This window comes from Pan troglodytes, chromosome 21, assembly GCF_028858775.2.
Source record: "Pan troglodytes isolate AG18354 chromosome 21, NHGRI_mPanTro3-v2.0_pri, whole genome shotgun sequence".
In the NCBI taxonomy this organism is placed as follows: Eukaryota; Metazoa; Chordata; class Mammalia; order Primates; family Hominidae; genus Pan; species Pan troglodytes.
Genome location: NC_072419.2, coordinates 8851026 through 8863322, shown reverse-complemented (window position 1 = coordinate 8863322; position 12297 = coordinate 8851026). Strand labels below are relative to the sequence as shown.

At 41.7% G+C, this 12297-nt stretch overlaps 1 protein-coding gene across 3 annotated transcripts in view; it reads right to left on the bottom strand.

The window, feature by feature from the left end:
- The window catches only part of TGM3 (transglutaminase 3), a 133260-nt gene that overhangs the window by 114146 nt on the left and 6817 nt on the right, over positions 1 to 12297 (bottom strand). The window contains exon 3 of one of the 3 annotated variants that reach the window (XM_063803237.1): positions 894 to 1326. The exons of the other annotated variants lie outside the window; for them this stretch is intronic. The gene's annotated coding sequence lies outside the window, so the exon portion shown is untranslated. The remainder of the gene's footprint in view (positions 1 to 893; positions 1327 to 12297) is intronic. 3 annotated transcript variants of the gene reach the window in all.

The following is a 12297-nucleotide window of genomic DNA, read 5'->3' as shown; positions in this document are numbered from 1 at the left end:
GGCCTGCTACTGAAGAGGCCCCAAGCCGGAAATCTTTATTGCATGGAAAGCCCCTATATTAAATTGAAAAGCTCTAGGCTTATAGCACAGGTAAAAATCTGTTAACAAGGATCCAGACATCAGGACTTCTAGAAATCAAGTGTAGATCACAGGGCGCTTATGGAATAGTGACACTGTCATGTGAGGCAGAGCTGGAAACTACTGTATTAATGATATGACTCCCCATAATCCTGGGTTTGAAAGCAGGGGAGATACAGCAGACTCCTCTAATTCAGTCCTGGCTGTCTAAGCTCTGCCATCTCGGTGAGAATGAGCAATAGGTGGGCCTTAGGGAGCTGTGACATCTTCCCTTTAAGGAGCTAAGTAAGTGCTTGCCACCACTAACTACATGTTAAGTGTCTTAATTCTGCAGACTCAGAAACTAACAGGGGTGCCCAGGTGTGGTGGCTTATGCCTGTAATCCCAGTACTTTGGGAGGCTGACGAGGGAGGATTGCTTGAGCCCAGGAGTTCAAGACCAGTGTGAGAAACATAGTGAGACCCTGTCTTTAAAAAATAAATAAATAAAAATAAATATTTAATGAACTAACAGAGGTCTTGGCCTCCCACACCTCTCCATTGGGAAAAGTGAAAAATTAAACCTCTCTCTCACTCTATTTTTTTAAATATTTTTTTTCTGTAATTAGGGTTAAATATGAACTCTCCCTCACTCTAGACACAATAATTAATTCCAAATAAATTAACCTTCTGATGCAACAATTCAACTTACAGGAATTTCATCTACTGAACACTCATAAAAAGTGGATCAAAATATGTAAAATAATATTTACTACAGTAATATTTCTATTGGCCAAAAGAGTAGAAACTAATAGTTAATCTATGTTGAGGACTTACTGTGGCTTTGATTGAAGCTCTTCACACAGAGTCCCTCACTTGATCTTCACAATAACGCTATGAGATAGGTGGTATTGTTATTTCCATGTTATAGGCAGAGAAACAGTGGTGGAGAGAGGTAATGATACTATCCAAGGTCATGCGTCTGGGTTTGCACTCCGAATATCTGGCTCCAAATCTCACTCTCTTAACTAGTACTCTTCACTGCCTCAATCCAAATGTCCATTCTTCATTCATTTATTCAAAAAACATTAACTGAGCGCTGCCATGCTCTAGGCATTGGGATAAGCACTGGAGACACTGTGAACAAAACTAGATATGGTCGGGTGCAATGGCTGACGCCTGTAATCCCAGCACTTTGAGAGGTTGAGGCGAGTGGATCACCTGAGGTCAGGAGTTCAAGACCAGCCTGGACGACATGGTGAAACCCCATCTGTAACAAAAACATAAAAATTAGCCAGATATGGTAGTTTACACCTGTAGTCCCAGCTACTGAGGGACTGAGGCTGAGAAAGGCAGGAGAATCGCTTGAACCCAGGAGGCAGAGGTTGCAGTGAGCCGAAATCATACTACTGCACTCCAGCCTGACAGCGAGACTCTGTCTCAAAAAAAAAAAAAAAAAAAGTAGATATAGTCCCTCCTGTCATTGAGCTTACAGTCTTATGGGAGAACAAGACATACAACAATATATACTTATAAACTGTGATGAGTGCAAGGAAGAAGGATATACAGTGCTTTCCTCTGAGACCATTTAATAGGTCACATGATGAAATGCAGGGTTTGGGGAACACTTCCCTGAAGATGCCACATCAGAGCTGAGATCTGCTGGGGGAGTAGGTATGTGTATGTGTGTGAGAGCTTGAAATGTATTAGTGAAAGGAACAACTTGTATAATGACCCTGTGGCAGGAGGAAATGTGGTATAATCACTTACACCAGTCACCACAAGCACGATTTTAGGGCCCTGGCTTATAAGAAACCTATGCATGCCATCCTTTTTACAACCTCCAAGCCAGAGGGTACTAGAGCTTGGAAGGGTGAAGGGTTATAGCAGTTTGGGCCATGCCTCTAGGGGATGGGACAGAAGAAGGAGTTGATACGTTCCAGATGCTGGGCTGGGACTTAGCATTCTTTGCGTGCAAACAGCACTTTGAGTAATTAATACACATCTGCAGGATGGAATGAGTCTGTTCTGGTCTAGAGGGAGATCACTGTAGACCAGGCCTTCAGACATGTTCCCCTCCAGAAAGGAGAGACAAAGACAGATGGGAACAAATAAATGACCAGAGACAGAACTCAATTCCAAAGATACACCATGGTAACAGTGGGAGGTACTGGCTGCTTCCAAAAGTCAGACAAAATCACACATCCACCTGCCGTCCACTGGAAAACAGGCTTCCCCTGACTCAATTCCCTGTTCACTCCATAAACACTTGGTAGGAACAAAGCACAGGATTGCATGCTGCAGGCAACAGAAAGAAATACTGTATGTACTTCCATATCTCATAGTGTTACCAGAAAGCGGTCTTGATCCAGACCCCAAGAGAGGGTTCTTGGACCTCGTGCAAGAGAGAATTCGGGGCCAGTCCATAGAGTAAAGTGAAGGCAAGTTTATTAAGAAAGTGAAGGAATAAAGAATGGCTACTCCATACGCAGGGCAGCAGCGTGGGCTGCTCGACTGCTTATAGTTATTTATTGATCATATGCAAAACAAAGGGTGGATTATTCATGAATTCTCCAGGAGAGGGGTGGGCAATTCCCAGAACTGAGGGCTCCTCCCCCTTTTTAGACCATATAGGATAACTTCCTGATGTTGCCATAGCATTTGTAAACTATCATGGTGCTGGTGGGCGTGTCTTTTAGCATGCTAATGCATTATAATTAGCATAGAACGGAGAGTAAGAATGACTGGAGGTCACTTTTGTGGCCATCTTGGTTTCAGTGGGTTTTGGCTGGCTTTTTTACTGCAACTTGTTGTATCAGCAAGGTCTTTGTCACCTGTATCTTGTGCCAACCTCCTATCTCATTCCATGATTTCGAATGCCTAACCTCCTGGGAATGCGGCTCAATAGGGCTCAACCTTATTTTACCCAGCCCCGATTCAAGATGGAGTCATTCTGGTTCAAATGACTCTGACAATAGGGCCTCAAATTATTTTTGAATAACGAGCAGTATAAATAAATAAACATAACAGGAAAAACAAGGCATACACACATAAAAAGGTCAAATTCTGCGTAAAATACATTGTGAACACACCATATTAAAACACACCAACCAAAATGCCATAAATAATAAAACGACTGGAAAGAAATATTTCTTAAAAGGTATAAATTATGTTTTGCCTCTCAAATGTGGAATTATATAGGGCTTTTTACTTTTTATTTATTTTTTTTGAGATGAAGTCTTGCTTTGTTGCCCCCGCTGGAGTGCAATGGCATAATCTTGGCTCACTGCAGCCTCTCTGCTTCCCAGGTTCAAACGATTATCCTGTCTCAGCCTCCTAAGTAGCTGAGATTACAGGCGTGTACCACCACACCCAGCTAATTTTTGTGTTTTTAGTAGAGACAGGGTTTCACTATGTTGGCCAGGCTGGTCTCAAACTCCTGACCTCAGGTGATCCACCTGCCTTGGCCTCCCACAGTGATGGGATTACAGGCGTAAGCCCCCACACCCAACCTATAGGGCTTTTTAAAGCTACATTTTTATATTTCCCGAAATTCTAAAATAAGCACAGACTTCATTTTTTATGGCGAGATAATAAACTTTATTTAAATTAATTAATTAATTCAATAGACATTCATTGAGTGTTCTAGGTATTAGGGATTCAGAAGTGTGTTTGGCATCTGAAGGACCGGAACCGGCAGTGTGGCTGAGGCCAAGGGAGGGAGGAAGGGAGGAGTAGGGAGTTTGGAAGGTAGCAGGATTATAAAGGTCCTTGTAAAGCATGAAAAGATTTTGGGTTTTATTCTAAACGGAATTAACTAAAACACTAAGCAAGGGTTAAATGAGGTTGGGTGTGGTGGCTCACGCCTGTGATCCCAGCACTTCGAGAAGATTGCTTGAGCCTAGGAATGAGAGACAAGCCTGGGCAACAAAGTGAGATCCTCATATCTATGGAAAAAAAAATTATATAGGCAGTGGTGGCATATGCCTGTAATCTCAGCTACACAGGAGGCTGAGGCAGGAAGGTCGCTTGAGCCCAGGAGGTCAAGGCTGCAGTGAGCCATGATTGTGCTACTGCACTCTAGTCTGGGTGACAGAGCAAGACCTTGTCTCAAAAAAAAAAAAAAAAAAAGGGAAAAAAAGAGTTCAAATGCCCTTGCAGGAGAGATAGCAAAACAGTATAAAATTACATGGTTCAGAGAGTGCAGTTAGGACTTCAGAGGAGAGTGAGGACGCTGGGCAGGAGCAGTTAGGGAAGGCTTCAAAGGAGGAGGAAAATATTGGCTGGGCCTGAAGGATGGCGTCTCAGGCAGATGAGGAAGGTCATGTGGGCAGAGGGCATGCCACAGCCCTTTCCTTAACAAAATCAAAACCAAAAGCCTACCCTTAGAGATGAATATTTTAAAGGAAGGAAGCTCTGTATTGATAATGGACAACAAGACCTTTTACTTGAGATAAAAATATGTAAAAAAAAAAAAAAAAAAGATGGCTGGGAATTGTGAAAATGTTGTCTGATATACCCATATTTGCTCCCATAAGAACCCAGAGTTTGTTAAGCCTCCTGGCTCTTAAGAATATTCACACTAGGGAGGAAAAGAAAATCCCACTAGAGAGCTGCCCAGAGTTTTTGTGCTTTTCTGAACCTATGGAACAATGAAGAAGAGCTTTCAATTCTTTTTTTTTTTTCTTTTCTGCTTTCTTGTTATTCTTTTAAGTGAGACCTGCCTAGCCATCAAATACAGGCTTTTGACTGAATGAACACAACACAAGCATAAGATATGTGTTCTGAAAAGACAAGTAGGGCTTGGCTCCCCCAAGTCATTGTAATGGTACAATTTTAGAGTGCTTCAGGTACAGACAAAGTGCCAGGCACAACATCAAGTCAACCATGAGGGTCACTCAACAAGCAATTACTGTACAAGGGGCCAGAGAAGCAAGGAAGGGGGAGGAGGCCAGGGCAGTGTTATAAAAGTAACTGAAGATTTCTTGTGTTTTGTCCTCCCACCAAACAGAAGGCAGCGTGGGCCCAGCATTACTGATCCCCAACCTAGCAACAGAAAGCAGCTCAGTGGGCTCATTCCTCCCTCAGATTTAACAAGAGCCCTTCCAACAACACCAGGTGAGCCTGGCAGTACTCACACAAGGTATAGAGGGGGAGTTCTGCTTCCAAAAAACTGAAAAAAGGCAGCCAAGGGAAGTGCTCTTCTTCCCTGCTGGGTCTGAGACTTCCATACCTCACAAAGAGATACTAGGGTAGTGGGGTGGCACTGGTGGGAGGAACTCAGCCATAACAAGCAGCCCAGCCCAGCCCAGCCCAGTCCAGGAAGGCTCTCTATCTCATAGGCCTGAAACTCCATTCCCCCAACCCAGGGACATAGGAGGTAGCCCATGGCACCAATAAAAGAAATTCTGCTGGCTGGGTGCAGTGGCTCATGCCTGTAATCCCAGCACTTTGGGAGGCCGAGGCAGGCAGATCACAAGGTCAGGAGTTCAAGACCAGCCTGGCCAATATGGTGAAACCCTGTCTCTGCTAAAAATACAAAAATTAGCCAGGTGTGGTGGTGGGTGCCTGTAGTCCCAGCTACTTGGGAGGCTGAGGCAGGAGAATCACTTGAATCCGGGAGGTGGAGGTTGCAGTGAGCCAAGTTCGTGCCACTGTACTCCAGCCTGGGCAATAGAGTGAGACTCCATCTCAAAAAAAAAAAAAAAAAGAAAAAGAAAAAAGAAAAAAGTGATTCTGCCTAAAGGGCATGGCCTAAGAAGCCTCTTTGTCTCCACAGACCTGAGACTCCACTCATCAGTGGAGAGAAATCTAGTGGCCCTGGTCTGGGGAAAGTCCTTCTGCCCCCTTAAGCAGCACCAGCAAAGACCTGTGAGAGCCCCAGCAGTGCCAAATACACCAAACAGACCCAAATAACATTGTAAAGTCTCTGAAAATGAAACTGTCATGTAAACCACAGTCCACAAAAGTGGCCAGGACCTGTGTGCTAAATGTAAACACAGTGAGTGCCTACTAAAATAAAATATTTAAATAGGACCCTGAATATCCTAACATAACAGACAAAATGTCTGAGATACAATTTTAAAAATCATCTGTTATACCAAGAACCAGAAAAATCACAACTTGGATGAGGAAGAACAACCAATCAACTGATCCCAACCAAGGTGAATTAAATGTCAGAATTATCTGAGAGGACTTTAAAGCAGTTGTCATAAAAATGTTTTAAAAATCAATTACCAATTCTCTTAAAACAAAAAATAGAAAATCTCAGCAATAAATAGAAGTTATAAAAAAGAACCAATGAAAATTACAGAACTAAAAATATAGTAACAGAAACAGAAATCTCAACAGATAATCTCAATATTAGAGGGGAGATGACAGAATAGAATCAGTGAACTTTAGGACAGACCAACGAATTTAACCAATGTGAGAATACAGAAAATGGACTGAAAAAAGAATGAACGGAGCTTCCAAGGCTTGTAAGACTATAACAAAAAAGCCAACATTTGTATCACTGAAGTGCCAGAAGGAGAGGAGAATAAAGGGCCTAAAATAGTATTTGAATAAATAATGGATGAAAACTTTCCAAATTTGGCAGACACAAATCTACAGATTCAAAAGCTGAGCAAACCCCAAAGAGAAACCCAAAGAAATCCATACCACAACACATGATAATTGAACTTCTGACGACTGGAGACAAACAAAACATGCTAAAAGCAGCCAGGGAAGAACTATGCACCACTTATAGGGGAACCCAATATGAATGACAGCAGATTTCTCATCTGAAACCATGGAGGCCAGCTGGAAGTGGCACAACATTGTTCAAGTGCTGAAAGAAAAGAACTGTCAGTCATGAATTCTATATCTGGCAAAATTATCCTTCATGAATAAAGGGGAAATAAAACCATTCTCAGACAAAGGAAAGCTAAAAGAATTTGACACTAGCAGTTAAATCCTTAAAGATTGGCTAAAGAAAGTTCTTTAAATAAAAAGGAAATTATAAAAAAAAGGAATCTTGGAGCATCAAGAAGGAAGAAAGTGCAGTGGAAACAATTAGAAATATGTGTACATACAATAGACTATTCTCATCATGAATTTTACAAGTCATATTCACCTGTTCTAGCAAAAAATAAAACCCTATCTGATACTCATGCAAATTATATTTAAAATCATGGAAGGTAAATAGACCTAAATGAAAGTAAGATTTCCACACTTCACTCAAAATGGTTAAGTCACATACATATAGTGTAATACTGACAGCAACCTTTAAAAGAATTATACAAAGAGATACACTTGAAAGTCTTGTAAATAAATCAAGATGAATTTCTAAAAGATGTTCAAGAAACCCAAAGAAAGGCAAGAGAGAGAAACAGAGGAATAAGAACTAGAGGGAAAAAACAGAAAACAATAAAATTGCACACCTAAGAGGTAATTAGTAATATCAGTAATTTATCAGCAATTAGCAATATCAGTAATATTAGCTAATATCAGTAATTATCTTAAGTGTAACTTGTCTAGATACAACAATCAAAAGACAGAAATTGGCAGAGTGAATTTTAAAAAGATCCAAATACATGCTGCTTATAAGAGACTCATTTGAAATTCAATAACATAGGTAGGATGAAAGTAAAAGAATATCATATTAATTTTAAAAAATCAGGAGTAGCTACATTTATATCTGATAAGGTAGATTCAAAGCAAAGACATTTACTAGAGACAAAGAGGAACATTACATAATGATAAAAGAATCAACTTACCAGAAAGACATAACAATTCTAAATGTGCATGCACCAAACAACAGCAAAAGCAAAAGCAAAAAATGATAAGCGTTGAAAGGAGAAATAGATAAACCCACATTACAGTTGGGGACTCCAACATCCCCCTCTAAGCAACTGATGTGGTTTGGATTTGTGTCCCCCCCCACCAAATCTCATGTCTAATTGAGGAGGGGGCTGGTGGGAGGTGACTGAATCATGGGGTGATCTCCCCCTTGCTGTTCTCATGATAGTGAGTGAGTTCTCATGACATCTGATGGTTTAGAAGTGTGTGGCACTTCCCCCTTTGCTCTCTCAGTCTCTCCTGCTCCACCACGTGAAGATTGTGCCTACTTCCCCTTCGCCTTCCGCCCTTATTGTAGTTTCCTGAGGCCTCCCAGTCATGCTTCCTGCCAAGCCTGGGAACCGAGAGTCAACTAAACCTCTCTTCTTCATAACTCACCCAGTCTCAGGTAGTTCTTTATAGCAATACGAGAACAGACTAATACAGCAACTAATAAAATGACTAGATGGAAGATCAGCAGTGATAGAGAAGAGCTGGACAACACGATGCTCATTTTACGACATGCTTTTCATCCTCTGGGAGAAACTTGTCTACCTCAAAGAGATTCGTACTTTGGGAAAATCCCTTGAGGAGCTCACCATGTCCCTACCTGCTGAGAGCACAGACAAGCATAGTACAGGCTATGTTAGAATCAGGACAGAAACTTCATATGTGTAAGTATCATATGTAGGTCCTTAAGGTTGGAGGAAACCTTAAAGCTCATTAGCCCAATGCTGATCCCAATGCAGTTATTTATTTCTTAAGTTATTGCCTCCACCAAACAATCTAGCTCTGTAATGTCCAACTAAGGGCAAGAGAAGGCAACTTTCCCCTTTATGGGCCATTGTAACTAATGCTCAGTGTCAGTGAGGGAAAAAGAATCGACACCATGGCTATAGCCCATACTCCAACAGGCCTCATGACAGAAAGCTTGCTGCCTCCCATTCTTTCTTTGGTTGTTAGAAAGTTTTTTCTTATAAAATGAGAAAAATGTTTCCTACAGTGTTGTTAGGTAGTTCCAATTAGTACAGTTTCAAGAAGATGACAATATGGGCCAGGCATGGTGGCTCATGCCTGTAATCCCAGCACTTTGGGAGGCCGAGGTGGGCAGATCACCTGAAGTCAGGAGTTTGAGACAAGCTTGGCCAACATGGTGAAACCCCGACTCTACTAAAAATACAAAAATTAGCTGGGTGTGGTGGTACACAACTGTAGTCTCAGCTACTCAGGAGGCTGAGACAGGAGAATTGCTTGAACCTGGGAGGCGGAGGTTGCAGTGAGTGGAGATCACGCCACTACACTCATTCTGTTGACTGGGCAACAGAGTGAGACTCCATCTCAAAAAAAAAAAAAAGAAAGAAAGAAAGAAGATGAAAATATGCATAAATTGCCCTAAAATATTTATACCCCCTCAACCAGCAAATCAGAAATGTGCACTAAGATTGATTACAGATTTTATAGCAACATTGCCTATCACAGACAAATCTTGATTAAACCTTAATGTCCGACAAAAGAGGACTGGTTGAATTAAATTACAGTATACTCATAGGATGAAATCCCATCCAATCACCTAATTAAAAATCCTATTTTAAAAGAATACTTAAAGGCAGGGCACAGTGCCTCATGCCTGTAATCCCAGCACTTTGGGAGGCCAAGGCAGGATTTCTTGAGCCCAGGAGTTCAAGACCAGCCTGGGCAACATGGTGAAACCCCATCTTTACAAGAAATACAAAAATTATCTGTGTATGGTGGCACATGCCTGTAGTCCCAGCTATTTGGGAGGCTGAGGTGGGAGAATCACTTGAGCCTGGGAGGTCAAGGCTGCAGTGAGCTGTAATTGTCCCACTACACTCCAGCCTGAGTGACAGAGTGAGACCCTGTCCCCCCCCCCAAAAAAAAAAAAGGACTTAATGACACGGGGAAAGGTTCATAATATATTTTAAAGTAAAAAAAAAAAGGTGTTACATATACATGTATACATATACAAGTATAAACAAAATTAATAAAATAAAATATACAATTAATATGCTATTAACAGTGACTATCACTAACATTAGAGAGATTTATTCAGTGCTTTTGTTTTCCTCATATTTTATAAAAGTTTCGCTTCTGTAATCAGAGAACAACACAGTTTTCTTTTTGTTGTTGTTGTTTTTTCTTTTCTGAGACAGGGTCTCACTCTGTTGTCCAGGCTAGAATGCAGTGGCTTGGTCATGGTTCACTGCGCCTCAACCTCCTAGGCTCAAGCAATCCTCTAGCCTTAGCCTCCTGAGTAGCTGGGACTACAAGTGTGTGCTACAATGCCCGGCTAATTTTTACTTTTTTGTAGAGATGGGGATCTCACTTTTTTGCCCAGGCTGGATTCAAACTCCTGGGCTCAAGTGATCCTCCCACCTGTGCCTCCCAAAGTGCTAGGATTACAGGCATAAGCCACCACACCCAGCCTTTATTTTGATTTTGACTTAAGAATTTTACTCTTCCTCACAACAGCAATTGGCCTACCTCTTGCTGTCCCTTTCCTCCCATCCATCCTTCACCAGTCCCCTGGGGCTCTGAAAGTTTGAATTCCACTGCTCTTACCTTGCCTGGCCCCAGGATGCTCCTGTCTCCCTAATTATTACTTTAGCCCAAATACAACCCACAACCCCCTCTCTTCTTTCTCTTCAGCAGGCTAAGACAGGATGGCATTTTCTAAAATCAACTGGGATAATGAAAAGGAAATAATTAGAGAGAATACTAGCAGCAGCAAAAGGGGCATGGCAAGAATCGGCTTGCTCACCCAACATGCCGTCTACCCCTGTGCTGTCTAATATGGCAGCCATTAGTCACATGTGGCTACTGAGCACTCGAAATGTACCTGGTCCAAACTCAGATGTGCTGTATGTGCAAAATATGCATCACATTTTGAAAGCTTTATTTATTGATTTGAGATGGAGTCTTGCTCTGTTGCCCAGCCTGGAGTGCAATGGCACAACCTCAGCTCACTACAACCTCTACCTCCCAGGTTCAAGCAACTCTCCTGCCTCAGCCTCCCAAGTAGCTGGGATTACAGATGGCTGCCACCATGCTCAGCTAATTTTTGTATTTTTAGTAGAGACACGGTTTCACCATGTTGATCAGGCTGGTCTCAAACTCCTGACTTCTCAGGTGATCCGCCCCCTTCAGCCTCCCAAAGTGCTGAAATTACAGGCATGAGCCACTGCACCCGGACTGAAAACGTTATTTTTAAAAAGAGTGTAAAATATCTCTTAAATAATTTTTATATTGATTACATGCTGAAATGATTTTGGATATATTGGGTTAGATAAAATAAATATTTAAACATTGATTCACCTAGGTTTCTTTTTTTACCTTTTAAAAAATGTGGCTACTAGGACATTGAAAATTATGTATGTGGCTCTATTTCCACTGGACAGTGTTGCCCTGGGGGCTCTTCCCCCTTGCCCCCTTGTCTGCCTCTCCCAGAGAGGTTACAAAACTAAATACTCATTTTCCCATCTCTCTTTCAGCTAGGGATGGTCATAGTGACATAGTTCTGGCCAAGTGGAAGGCTGCTGGGGTGGGGATTTGGATGGGATTCTGGGAAAGTTTTGGCTTTCCTGATTTAAAAAAGATTGACACAATACACCTATTAGAATGAGTAAAATCAGGAACACCGATGACACCAAACACAGGTGAGGATGTGGAGCAACAGACACTCCCGTTCATTGCTGGTGGGAATGCAAAGTGGTACAGTTATTTTGGAACACAGTTTGGCAGTTTCTAACAAAACTAAACACACTCTTACAATCTCACTGCTTGGTATTTACCTGAAAGAACTGAAAACTTATGTCCATATAAAAACCTGCACACAGATGTTTACATCAGCTTTATCCATAATTGTCAAAACGTGGAAGCAACTAAGATGTCCTTCAGTAGGTAACTGAATAAACTATGGTACATCTAGACAATGGAATATTATTTAGTGCTCAAAAGAAATGCGTTATCGGCCAGGTGCGGTGGCTAACGCCTGTAATCCCAGCACTTTGGGAGTCTGAGTCAGGCGGATTGCCTGAGCTCAGGAGTTCACAACCAGCCTGGGCAACATAGTGAAATCCCGTCTCTACTAAAATACAAAAAAATTAGCTGGATGTGGCAGTGTGTGCCTGTAGTCCCAGCTACTTGGAGGCTGAGGCAGGAGAATTGCTTGAACTCGGGAGGCAGAGGTTGCAGTGAGCCAAGATTGTGCCATTGCACTCCAGCCTGGGCAACGAGAGTGAGACTTCATCTCAAAAAATAAAAACAAACAAACAAGAAATGAGTTACTAAGCCATAGAAATACATGGCTTGATATGTATTGCATATTACAATATGCATATTACTAAATGAAGAAAAAAACAATCAGAAAAGGCTGCCTACTGTATGATTCCCATTATACGACATT